Genomic DNA, 12779 nt, shown 5'->3' on the forward strand with positions numbered 1-12779 from the left:
ATAGTCACAAAATAGGCAACCCTCACCAGTCAATTTTAGAACATTTTTATTACCCCAAAAAGAAACGCCGTACCTCTTAGCTGTCACCCGCCATTCTCCCCAGCCCTAGGCAACCACCACACCACTTCCTGTCTGTATAGATTTGCTTATTCTGGAAGTTTCATATGAATGGAATCGTACAATATGATGTCTTTTGTGACTGACATCATGCCTTCATTATTTCATAATGTTCACTTAGCCTAATGTTTTCAAGGTTTATCCACGTGATCACATGTATCAGTACTTTATTCCTTTTTATTGTGGCATGATATTTCTTTGGATGACTATACCACATCTTGTTGGTCCATTCACCAGCTAATGGGCATTTGGTTGTTCCCAGTTCGGGGCTATTATGAATAATGCAGCTGCAAACATTTGTATAAGTTTTGTGTGGATAGATGTTTCCATTACTTAGATTTTCTTAAAACTTAAAATTCACCTCCCTGCCATCTGCAAAGGCCCTGAGGCAGGTATGTGCTTGGTGTTGACCATCAAGCACACCAGAGGGCCAGACCAAAGTGAGCCTCAAGAATATGAGGAGGTGGGGTCAGAGAAGAAAGGGGCAGCCTGTGCACGGTCTCGTAGGCTTTTTGTATGAATGAGCGGGGGATCTGTAGATGCCGTAAAGGAAGGTTCCAGGTGGGAGTCTCTCTCCAACCCTGGAAATGATGGAGACTTGGACCATGCGGTAGCAGTGCAGGTGGTGACAGAGGCTCAGATTCTGGGTGTCCTTTGATCAGGAAAACCACTAGGATTTGCTGGCGAATCAGATCAGATGTGGGCTGTGAGATACGGAGGGGTCCGAGTGATTCCAAGGTTGTTCAGACTTGCATGGACTACGTGACAGAAGCCCTTGCCCTCTGGTTCCGTTAGATTTGCCACGGAGAGGGTTCTGGCATATCAGAGGGCGTGAATTTCCATCTGCAGCTTTCCCTCGCTAGGATGCCAGGGGCTGGCCAGGTCCTTTGACCAAAGGCCACAGCTCCGGTCAGGCAGCGCCCCTGCAGCTGATCTCTGAAGTTCCTACAAGGCTGCCTTGCCCTTTGAGACCCAGGGCCACGGCAGCTCCCCACCGTGATTAGCGTGGGGGTACCGCTCCATCCCTTACTGCTTTTCCTGAGCCCCTTCCACAAGTGGTAAATGCTCCTTTTAATAAATGGCCTTCCCTCAATGACTAGGCTTGAATGTGCTGTCTGTTTTCTGGCCGCCGAGGTAAGCACGGCTGGGAGGGGTGTGCAGTAGAGAAGGCACGGTGAAAGGGGGACAGGCACGGAGAGGTCCCCTTGGTACAGCCTCAAAGCCTTTTCTCTCAGTCGTCAGCGCCTATGGCTTAGCCGAGTCACAAAAGGTAGCTGACTCCTGGGAGGCCAGGGAGGAGGAGACAAAATCAGATTTTTTTTTTTTTTTTTAAGAACAGTGTTCCTTTATAAGGGAATGTTTTCTTGTCTCTCTTCTGAGGTCAAGTTTCACCATTTTAAGCGCCTCTTGACAGCAAGGTTTATCCATCTAGCAATTTTTTGGTCTAGAGGAGCCCCGTGGGGCTTCATTTTTCAAGTCTCATAATAGACACAGGGATAGGACCGAAAAGAGATGGAGTTGAAGGTAGGAATAAACAAGCAAGAGAGGATCGGGCTTCGTGAGGAGTAAGGTAAGCTGAGAGCAGAGTTAGGGAGCTTTGGAGGAAGTACAGGTTTTCTGAATGCCACATATATCGTTTTAAAGACGGCTCAGGAGGGAGATCAAGGCTCAGCTGTGCCCCTCGGCCCTGAGAGTCCCTCGTCATTGTCCCAAACAGTCCAGAGGACCGGCCCCATTTCCTAAGCTGGTCCCCTGCAGCTTTTCTGCAGTTTGCAGAAAAGATACTTCCATTCCCTCAAATCTTACTTCGAGATTCAAAGACAGACACAAAAAGAAAAAGAAAACCTAGGCACCCAATTCAGAGCTGGGCTCTAAGCTTCCGCTCCAACTCGACAGCAACTCTGAAATGAATGTTTTCACAAAACGAAAGCTCCCTCACAGCCAGGGCCGTCCTGATGGAGAGGAAACGCACACAAAGAACATGGAGAAGTGACGGACACGGCACAGGAAAGGTGGAATGGGCTTTACTAGCAAAGGAATCTTCTCTGAAGACAATAGTGTTCCAAAAAAGGTCATGTTTTTGGAAGCACGAGGGATGATTTTTATTGAAAATCTACTACATAGTAAACTCTCTTGTCACTTCTTCATTCCAAGGTTCAAAAATAAATATGAATTTATTTTTCAAGCACGGTGTGGACCTTGCTTGACGTTACTGGTGAGCTTTTTGCCAGGAAGGACTCCTGTCACGACACACCCCATGACACCACAATTCGGTGGGACCAAAACAATGATCTGAGAACTACACCTGTGATTGCATTCCATGTAGCTTAAGAAAAAAAATCGAGGTGTCACTGATTTTCCTTCCAGTCTTTCTTGCCTAGTATGTGTTCCTCCAAAATGGATTTGCCTGCAACACACAAAAACAACCTTGTGCTGCCTGACCCCTTAGGAAACTAACGGATGGAACAAAAGCCCTCCTGACAGTCCTGAGTATCCCATGACCTAAATAGCGGCGGTCCTTGGTAGCCAGCTGCATCTTCCCTCCTTTAATCGGAAAAGCTATCTTAACAGTTACAAAGTTAAACAAACCAACCAGCTTGCCAGATGTGTTTGTTGTTTACTAACAAACAATGGTCAAACATTTCTTCTCTGGGCAGATAGCAAGTGTGGATCTAAAAAGTGTGTCTCCAAGCCCTAAATAAAGAGGAACTGTTCTCTAGAAAAAGATAATAAGCACTTCTTTTGGAGCCACGGGGTGAAGTCATCACAGCTCTTTTCTCCTGTCAGAGGAGAGACAGGAAATGCCATCTCTAGAGACCCAGAAAAATGCTCTTTGCTTTCTCCTGTAATAAGATGCTTTAGTTTCTCTTCAAACATAATAATAGACCTTTTAAAAATGCCTGATGGTATCTGGGGTGACAGCTGAACTTACTTTCATTTCAACTTTTTGGTTGAACCTTAAAAATATACAGGTAAAATCTATACAAATAAAATCAGCCCTGAAAAATTTTTTAGAAATTTCCTGGGGGCCAGGGGTAGCTGAGATAAAAAATCACAGGGAACCTAAAATAGGCAAACATTAACTTAAAGCAAAATGACAATGACAGGGACTTCCCCGGTGGCGCAGTGGTTAAGAATCCTCCTGCCAATACAGGGGACACGGGTTTGATCCCTGGTCCAGGAAGATCCCACATGCCTCGGAGCAACTAAGCCCGTGCGCCACAACTACTGAAGCCTGCACTCTAGAGCCCAACTACTGAGCCCAAGTGCAGCCAAAAATAAATAAATAAAATAAATAAATTAAAAAAAAAAAAAAAGACAATGACAAAGCTTCCAAGGAGATTTTACTGCACTGCAAGAAATCATACTTAGGCTGGATAAACAAACAGTGAGAATGTTTATTATTCACACATTACAGTTAGGTACAACAGCCGCTCCTTTTACTATATATATATAATATATCATTAATTTTTAAAACTACATTTAAAAAAGCAAAATATGGCATTGATGTGAGAACAGCCACTTCAAAAATAGAAAAAAGTGGAAAAAAAATAAAAAGAATAAACACTCAACTAAGGACAGTCAGCCATCTGGAATTTTAAATAAAACTCAGATTCCACAGATGAAAACAAAGGAACACAAAAACTTGAAAAGGCCAAGAGAAAAGGAGCTTCCAGAAAATACGTCTGTGACAAATATTAGAATTTCCTCAAAACCTACAGTGTGGTGGGTTTGAATGCTAGCAGCTTCTAAGCCTGACTCAGGATTAATTAACGTAGCAATAAATCTGTGTGTGTAGATCTTTATGTGGACCGTGTAGGAAAACTGTGAAGCATCTTCAGACCTGCTCAAGGGAGCATTCCGTCACTTCACTGAAGTCCCAAACCATAAACCCAGAAACGTTCCTGACAGGAGTTGCATTCTGCTTTTCTTCAGTAAGGCCTGTTTCCCCCAAATTCATTTATAATAAAAATATCTTCTCAATGAACTTGTTTAAAGCTCCTAAAAATGCCTGCCTCCCCGTGCCATGTTTTCAGTTATTTAACTTCCCCCGTAACACTGACCATCCAGGCACTGGGCAGCACCCCCCACCTCTACCCTCCCCAGTCCAGGTCCAGGTCCAGCAGCCCCGGCCAAGTTTCCTTCATCCCCTCTCCAGCTGCTCCCCTACGCCACCGACCCTCTTATTCTCAGGCTGGCTTTTACTCCCCAGAACTCTCCCCACAACCACACTTTTTTTTTCCCTTGGCTTTGCCATGCAGCTTGTGGGATCTTAGTTCCCCGACCAGGGACCCAACCCCAGGCCTCGGCAGTGCGAGCACTGAGTCCTAACCACTGGACCGCCAGGGAATTCCCCACATCCACACTTTTTACCTAGACTCCAGTAGTCTTTTTTAAACTGTTCTTCAAAACAATCCCTTCTTTCACATCCCTTAAAGTTCTAATTCCTCTGAAGAATCCCAATTAACTCAGGATGAAAGGATCTTCAAATGATCAGTATTAAGCAGCAAATGACTCAGATTCCTCACTTGATCTCTTCCAAGGGTATGAAACTGTTCTTCCAAACCAAAACAAGGAAAATCGCCCTTAATAAGGACTTTAGATAGAGTTCGAGGTTGATGGGTGAAACGTCTGGGACAGTAATCCTTCCTTGGGCTGAAAGATCTTAAAATCTAACTCAAATCATTCACTCGACAGGTGTTAATTCCACACCCACATGTGCAGGGTGTCGCTTTACTTGCGAATAAAACAAAGCCCCTTTCCTAGTGAAACAGTGGACACAGCAGTAAGAGAAAGAGGGTAAGGAACTCAAGAGGAATGGGTGTGGGTGCAGGCAGCATTTAGATAGGGCGGTCTGGGAGGACGCTTGAGCAGAGACTTGAATAAAGTGTAGGAGTGAAATTGCAAAGTTCTCGGAAACACCCTTCCAAGCAGCAGGAACAGTTAATGCAGATGCTTTGAAGTGGGAAAGGGCTTGGCGTGTCCAAGGAACAGCTAGAAGCCAGTGCAATTAGACTGAGAGGAAGGATAAGGCAGAAGAAGGTGGCAAGGGCTAGACCGTGGACAGCCTCCCAAGCCACATGAGCACAATGGAAAGCTACTGGAAATTTTAAGAAGGGAAGGGACATTGTCTGATTTGCACTATCACAAGGTTGCGCTGGCTGCTGCGTGGAGAATGGACTGAATGGGGGCAGGAGGTGCAAGGGGACCAGGCAGGAGGATGGGGACCACCTGCCTAAGGATGAGCTGGTGGTGGAGACGGAGATGGGGAGCTGGACCACGGACCATGGGGCAAGCCTGGAAGCAGAGATGAATTAAAAATAAAAGGCTTAGGACAGTCCTCCAGATGAGAGATGATGAGAGACTGGATGTGGTGAGAAGTGTTTGGATTCAGAACAATTACTGAAGGGGGAGCTGACAGGACTTGACACTAGACAGAAGATGGGGCATAAGGGAAAAGTAAGTCCTGGGTGCCCCACGTTTTTGGCCAGAACAACTGGGTTAAAAAGGACTGCCATTCACAGATGGCAGGAATTGCAGATTGGAATGGGGCATGATAAAGGATAAACTTTGGGGAATCCAAAGTTTGTTTTGGACAGGTTGACAGGGCCACCGCATTGCACAACTCTGGGGCATCCTTCACCCTGTTGCCGGGCTCCATCCAGGGCCTCTGCTGACAGCGGTGCGGACATGGGTGATGGGTGATGCTATATCAGACATCTAAGGGGAGATGACTGGATATAGGAGAGTCAGGTGAGACACACCACAGTAGTCAAGAAATTCTCACACTTTTTGGAAGAGAAAGAAGGTCTCATTCTAACTTACAAGGGGGAAATACAAAACCCAAAGTCGCATTTCAAATCCAAGAAATCAAGGACAGAATTTAAGGATCCTGATAATTAAGTATGTTACCCCATAAATGAGAAAATAAAATTTTTTTGGTTCACCAGGCCAGTGGTGTTGCAGTGACAGAACCACAGTGGGGACAGGGTGTTATTTAATTGAATGCCGCTATCACATGTTCTTTGAAAACAAAGAGAACAGAACAAAAAAAAATACACCTAGACATACATTAAACCAGGGGCTATTAGTGGGTGCTGTAGTAAGCGTGACATGCAGAAGACCAACAACTTTTATAGGGTTTCCCGCATTTTGATTTATTTAAATAAATGCAGTAACATCAGTAAGGAAGAACAGCTCTTTAGACCCACTGCTCCTTTTCCAGATCATGAAATCTAAAATCTGTCTTGCTTTTCTGTGTTTTCTTCCTACAGGTTCTGGCTTTATAGCAGATTATCCACAGTTGAATCTCAATAGAACTGAATAAATCAAAAACAGATTTGTAATTAGCTTGGTCATATAGATAAGCTCCTTTTACTTTTTGCTTTCCTTCATGCTAAGTTTTATCTCTTTGCTGTCATCTCTTATAAAAACATGTTCTAGGGAGTGCCCTGGTGGTCCAGTGGTTAGGATTCAGCACTTTCACTGCTGTGGCCCAGGTCAGGGAACTGAGATCCCACAAGCTGCATGGCATAGAGCAGCCGAAAAACAAACCAACCAACAAAGACCAACCAAAAAACCAAAACATGTTCTAAACATACTAGAGTCAGTCTGGGCTGCAGAACTGCCTTATAGGAAATTAAGCCTCTTCATAAGTTTCATAAATACGACATAGCCAATACCTAAACTTTTTAATGTGTGGCTTTTATTTTATTTATTTATTTTAAAAATTTATTTATTTATTTATGGCTGAGTTGGGTCTTTGTTGCCGTGCGCGGGCTTTCTCTAGTTGCGGCGAGCTGGGGCTACTCTTCGTTGCAGTGAGCGGGCTCTAGAGCGCGGGCTCAGTAGTTGTGGCACTCGGGCTCAGTAGCTGTGGCACATGGGCTTAGTTGCTCCGCGGCACGTGGGATCTTCCCGGACCAGGGCTCGAACTCGTGTCCCCTGCACTGGCAGGCAGATTCTTAACCGCTGTGTAAATGTGTGGCTTTTAGTATCCATTTTTTTTTTTTTAATTTTATTTATTTATTTATTTATTTATTATTTATGGCTGTGTTGGGTCTTCGTTTCTGTGCGAGGGCTTTCTCCAGCTGCGGTGAGCGGGGGCCACTCTTCATCGCGGTGCGCGGGCCTCTCACTATCGCGGCCTCTCCCGTTGCGGAGCACAGGCTCCAGACGCGCAGGCTCAGTAGTTGTGGCTCACGGGCCTAGTTGCTCCGCGGCATGTGGGATCTTCCCGGACCAGGGCTCGAACCCGTGTCCCCTGCATTGGCAGGCAGACTCTCAACCACTGCGCCACCAGGGAAGCCCTAGTATCCATTTTTAAACATTTCCAAAACCTTGGGGGAAAATTTCATATTGTCAATTCTCTGTAATGTGGGGTCTTGCAAGCATTATCTGAGATTTATAAAAATTTTAGTGAGTCACTGAAGGTATAATTATTTCCTCCAGAACTCTTCAGATAACCATTGCCAAAAAAGTGATTCTGCTCCTGGCCAACATTTTGTAATCAAGCGTTCTTTCCACCTGCCAGGAGAAACGTAGTTGGAGGTTCCAGTAAATGTTGGCTGGAAATTCCTCATTCCCCTCCTGGAGCCTTAAATCTCCATAAATCCCTCATATGTGGTTAGTGGTGACCACTGCAGATAACCCTACCCAGACTCAAAGGTTGGAGCTGAATCTCTCTCTCTAAAATTCTTTAATAACTTGATTCAGAGTGCAAAAATTGCTAGTAAGAGCATATTTATAATAGTTCTTTCAGAGGAATCTAGCTGATAGCAACTCTGAATTACCCACATCTCAGATAAGCCAATTCACACCCAAGTTGGTCCTTTCAGCAACTTGGGAATCTCATCTTTTCTTCTTTTAAAGACCATCAATCTCACAAATGGCCAAAGTTGAACCAAGAACCATGAATCTGGTCTGCTTTGACCTCATATTCTCATTTCTGGGAATTTAGCTTGGAGAAATAATCCCCACCCCCCACACAAAGAAAACAGCTACAAAAGTAAAGAATTCACGGCAGTATTATTTATATAACTAACTAACTAACTAAATAAATAAATAATCAGAAACCACTAATAACCTATGATCAAACAGTAATTAGTTAAGTGAATTATGTGTTAGAATAATACATAGCCACTAAAATTCTAATTATGAAAACTATATAGTTTCATGTAGAAACATATAAAGTGTTTATGATATTGAATGGGGAATAAAGAAAAACAAATTATACCTATACTAGGACTAATACCCTTAAATATTATATGTATATTATATCCATATATAGAGGATATCAATACTTCTCTATATAAATAACTATCTATATATCTATAAATGACATCCAGAAGGAAACTTGGAAAAATGATTTTGATTGATAAGAATTGTGAGTTTTTGTTCTTTAATTCAGAGTTTTAGTAACATTCTTTAAAAACTCTGGTAACTAATCAATGAATCACAGCAACTCCCCTTAAAAAGGGAAAGTAAATAAAAGAAACAGACGTTCTTATTGTATGTGGTCAGCTTAAAGAGATGATGAATCTTGTACTTCCTGTAAGTTTATAAAAATCTAGGAAAATCAGGCAAGTATAAAATGTCTAAACTTTACACATTAAAACTAATCATGTTGTCTTAGAAAGAACTGTTGATTTTCCACTTATTTCTATCCATTATCATTGAACACCAGTAAATCCCAGACATTGTCACAGGATCAGATGCATTGATAATTTATGTTTGAGAATAAAAGACTGAAGGCAAAACAAAGGAACGGTCACTGTGTGCTTTGACTTATATTCACCCCAAGGACTGGCCACTGAGTCCATCACCTCTAAAGAGAAGGTGAGCATCTTGACAAAAATACAATTGCTTTAAGTGGAGCCCATGAGGTGAAGAAATTAAGAGCCCCCCTCCTCTCAGGCTTCCAGGAGTGTTGGTGTTTCTTAATGAGAACTGCTGCTGGCTTGAACACCAGGCTTAGGAAAGAAACTCAACAGCTGTGCTCTTGCAAATGGCAAGTCAAAGCTCTCTTTTAAAGAATTTCCTTTTACAAAATCAACATATTCTCATCAAAATGAGCAAACGGATTTTTGTGTGTCAGGACCAACACTGGTTATTCATAATATTATGTGAGTGAGCTGCATTGTAATAGGAGAACATAGCATATGTGGAAACTGCTGCATAAAAATCACATTTTCTCAAGTCTACAAATAACAAACGCTGGAGAGGGTGTGGAGAAAAGGGAACCCTCCAACTCTGCTGGTGGGAATGTAAGTTGGTGCAGCCATTATGGAAAACAGTATGGAGGTTCCTCAGAAAACTAAAAATAGAACTACCATATGATCCAGCAATTCCACTCCTGGGCATATACTGAGACAAAACTATAATTCAAAAAGATACACGCACCCCTATGTTCACAGCAACACTATTCACAATAGCCAAAACATGGAAACAACCTAAATGTCTATCAACAGATGAATGGAAAAAGAAGATGTGGTACATATATACAATGGAATACTACTCAGCCATAAAAAAGAACGAAATAATGCCATTTGCAGCAGCATGGATGGACCTAGAGATTATCGTACTAAGTGAAGTAAGTCAGAAAGAGAAAGACAAATACCATACGATATCACTTACATGTGGAATCTAAAATATGGCACAAATGAACCTACCTATGAAACAGAAACAGACTCACAGACATAGAGAACGAAGCCAGGGGCAGGGGGGCGGGGGTGGTGTGGTGGGGAGGGAGAGGGACGGACTGGGAGTTTGGGGTTTAGTAGATGCAAACTATTACATTTAGAATGGATAAACAACAAGGTCCTACTGTATAGCACAGGGAACTATATCCAATCTCCTGGGGTAAACCATAATGGAAATGAATTTTTTTTTTATGTTGACAAAGTCTTTTCACACTTTTTTTTTTTTCTTTTTTTGGCCACACCACGCGGCATGTGGGATCTTAGTTCCCAGACCAGGGGTCAAACCTGTGCCCCCTGCTGCGGAAGCGCAGAGTCTTTCTTAACCGCTGGACCACCAGGGAAGTCCCAAAAGAAATGTATATATATGTGTGTGTAACTGAATCACTCTGTTGTACAGCAGAGACTGGCATAACATTGTAAATCAACTATACTTCAATAAAAAATAAAATAAATTTTAAAAAATCATCCTTTCTCCCAAAAACATGAACAGCAAGTACTATCCTATTTTACTTTTAAGACTTCAAGAGTTTTTAAAATTAATTTTTATTGGAGTATAGTTGATGTACAATGTTGTGTTAGCTTCTGCTGTACAGCAAAATGAATCAGTTATACCTTTAAGACTTTAAGCTTTTGTTTAAAATCAAACAGCTGGCTCATGAGCACGATATGGCCTCAGGGGCAAGGAGAATATCCATCTCTCCCACTACCTTACTGTCTTCTACTTCCTTTCAAATCCATTCAAAAAAGGAAGGAAACCTCATCTGTTTGCATGGTGAGCTATTTCTCACCAGGCACTCTTGTTAGAGATTCATCTATTCCAACATCGCAAAATCTATATGAAAAATAATTTTCTACTAGTATTCTGAACTGAACTTGGAAATCCTCTCTATATGCAGTAACGAGATCCAGCAGTAATCCTGTAAATTCTAAATCATCCCTTTGGGCAGGGAGGATTTCGCCACTGTATCAAATGGCCCAAAATGTATTAGGCTGATGGTTAAGAATGGTACTTTAGCAAGACACTATTTGTAGTCAGCCATGAGAAACAGTAACTCCACCTAAAATTTTAAAAGCAGCTTGTTTTCAATGCCATCAGCCAATTCAACATTTTTTAGACTGGTCCTGTTATGGACAATATGTTATGACATATGGTCACAAGGAGACCTGTATATGCTCCTGTTTTCTGTAATAAACCCTGATCAAACCCTTTCTGGAGTAGAAAGGAGATTCTGTATTGAGAAACAGAACGACCTGATGGAAGGTACCAGATATGCAGTGCCTATATATCAATACACAGAATGTGGTGCTAGGCGGTTTGTACCTGTTTTCTTGCGATCCTCCCCTGAACTCGGGAAGGTGGTTTATTATAATCAGCCTCAGTTACAGATGCAGAACTGGCTGCTCAGAGAGTTATATAACCTGCCTAAGGTTTCCTAGCTGGTGGGGCTGCCCGGGTCCTGAGTGGGTTTGTTGACTGCGGAGCGTGGGTCCTTTCCTCTCCTCCCTGCCTGCCAGGAGCTGCGGCTCTCTGGACATACTGCTGATTGAGGCTCTCCTCTCCTCTAAAGAAGATCTGAAGTTCACTGTCAGCCCTTCATGGTCCCGCATCAAAGCAGCAACTGGATTTGACCCCAGAGGAGCTGGATTTGGGCTCTCGCTCTGTTGTGGCACTTCTGCTGATAATTACCGTCACCAGAAAGTGGAAACCATCACATTCTCCTGTGGTTTTGACAGTCATCCTTATGAAAATTAGATCACTTACTAAGAAAAGTCAGGGTAGCCAAAAGTGAAAGGTTGCAAGGAGAAATACTGCATAGTGTGAGATGATCTCAAGGAGCCCTTTCTACAGCTGACTGCTGATGGAGACCTTCACACCAGTTAGCCCAGCATCCTTGGGGGTCAGTTCAAGAAAATAACTCAGTGGGAACCAGAGCATGTGTGTGAATGCGCGCTGCCCTGAGAGGTGGGCTGCCTGGTAACAAAATGTAAGATAATGAGCACAATGTATAAGATAACAGCCCTCCCCCTCCCCCAGGGATGCTGTGAGGATAGAAGTCAGTTATTATAACCTGTAAAAACGATCCCTTGAGGCCAAACAGTTAAATATCCAATATTATGAGAGTAATTTTAGAAATCAGAGAACATCAACACAATGCCACATCATGCAGTCATTCAAAATAATGGTAGCTATTACCCATATAATAAGCAAAGCAGAAATGTTCATGATGCATGATAGCAAAACACCACAAATGTACATGTACTTACTGATACTCTTTCTAGAATTTTAAAAGGTTTCACAATTTCTAAAATTTTCATCTCAATAGAATTACAAAAGGCTTTAAGAAAGCACACTGTTTACAGCTCCTCTCAACAGAACATCTGACTCAGAGAAGCATACATGCAATTCTCCTTAAAATAAAAGGAACGCTATGCATCGCAAGATATTATTTAACGTGTGTCTGCACCACCTATAATTCACTCATTAAATTACTATAATTTTTTATTAAAAAAGGAAAAGAATTCAAAGTACAGACATGACAGACTGTAAAAAAGACACGATTACCAGTGAGTAAATAAAACAAAAGGACACAATCATAACACAGCAAAGAAATACAAGGATCTGCAACTAGTGAAACGAAGTCTAACTGAGAACTAAGCTATGCCGAAGAAGGCTGCTTCTGCTTCTCAATTCTTTCTTTCACTCCAAGAGTATTGATCAAGAGCCTGCTTTGTGTCACACTGGGCACCGTTCCAGGGACTGAGAATACAACAGTGGACAAGAAAATTCTTGCCCTAGTGGAGCTTACAGCGTGGGGTGAAAGAAAAACAAACAAGTAAATACATAAAATGTTAGATGCTGGTTAAGTACTAAAGAAAAATAAAGCAGGGGGAGGTGGTAGGAATGGGGTGGAGAAGGTGGGGGGACTTTGTACTTTTAAATAAGGTAAACAAGATAGACTT

General features: G+C 42.4%; 1 protein-coding gene across 7 annotated transcripts in view; it reads right to left on the reverse strand.

Moving 5' to 3' along the window:
- The window catches only part of FNBP1 (formin binding protein 1), a 144119-nt gene that overhangs the window by 62784 nt on the left and 68556 nt on the right, over positions 1–12779 (reverse strand). The window lies entirely within an intron of this gene.

Source organism: Balaenoptera ricei, chromosome 6 (assembly GCF_028023285.1).
Source record: "Balaenoptera ricei isolate mBalRic1 chromosome 6, mBalRic1.hap2, whole genome shotgun sequence".
NCBI lineage: Eukaryota > Metazoa > Chordata > Mammalia > Artiodactyla > Balaenopteridae > Balaenoptera > Balaenoptera ricei.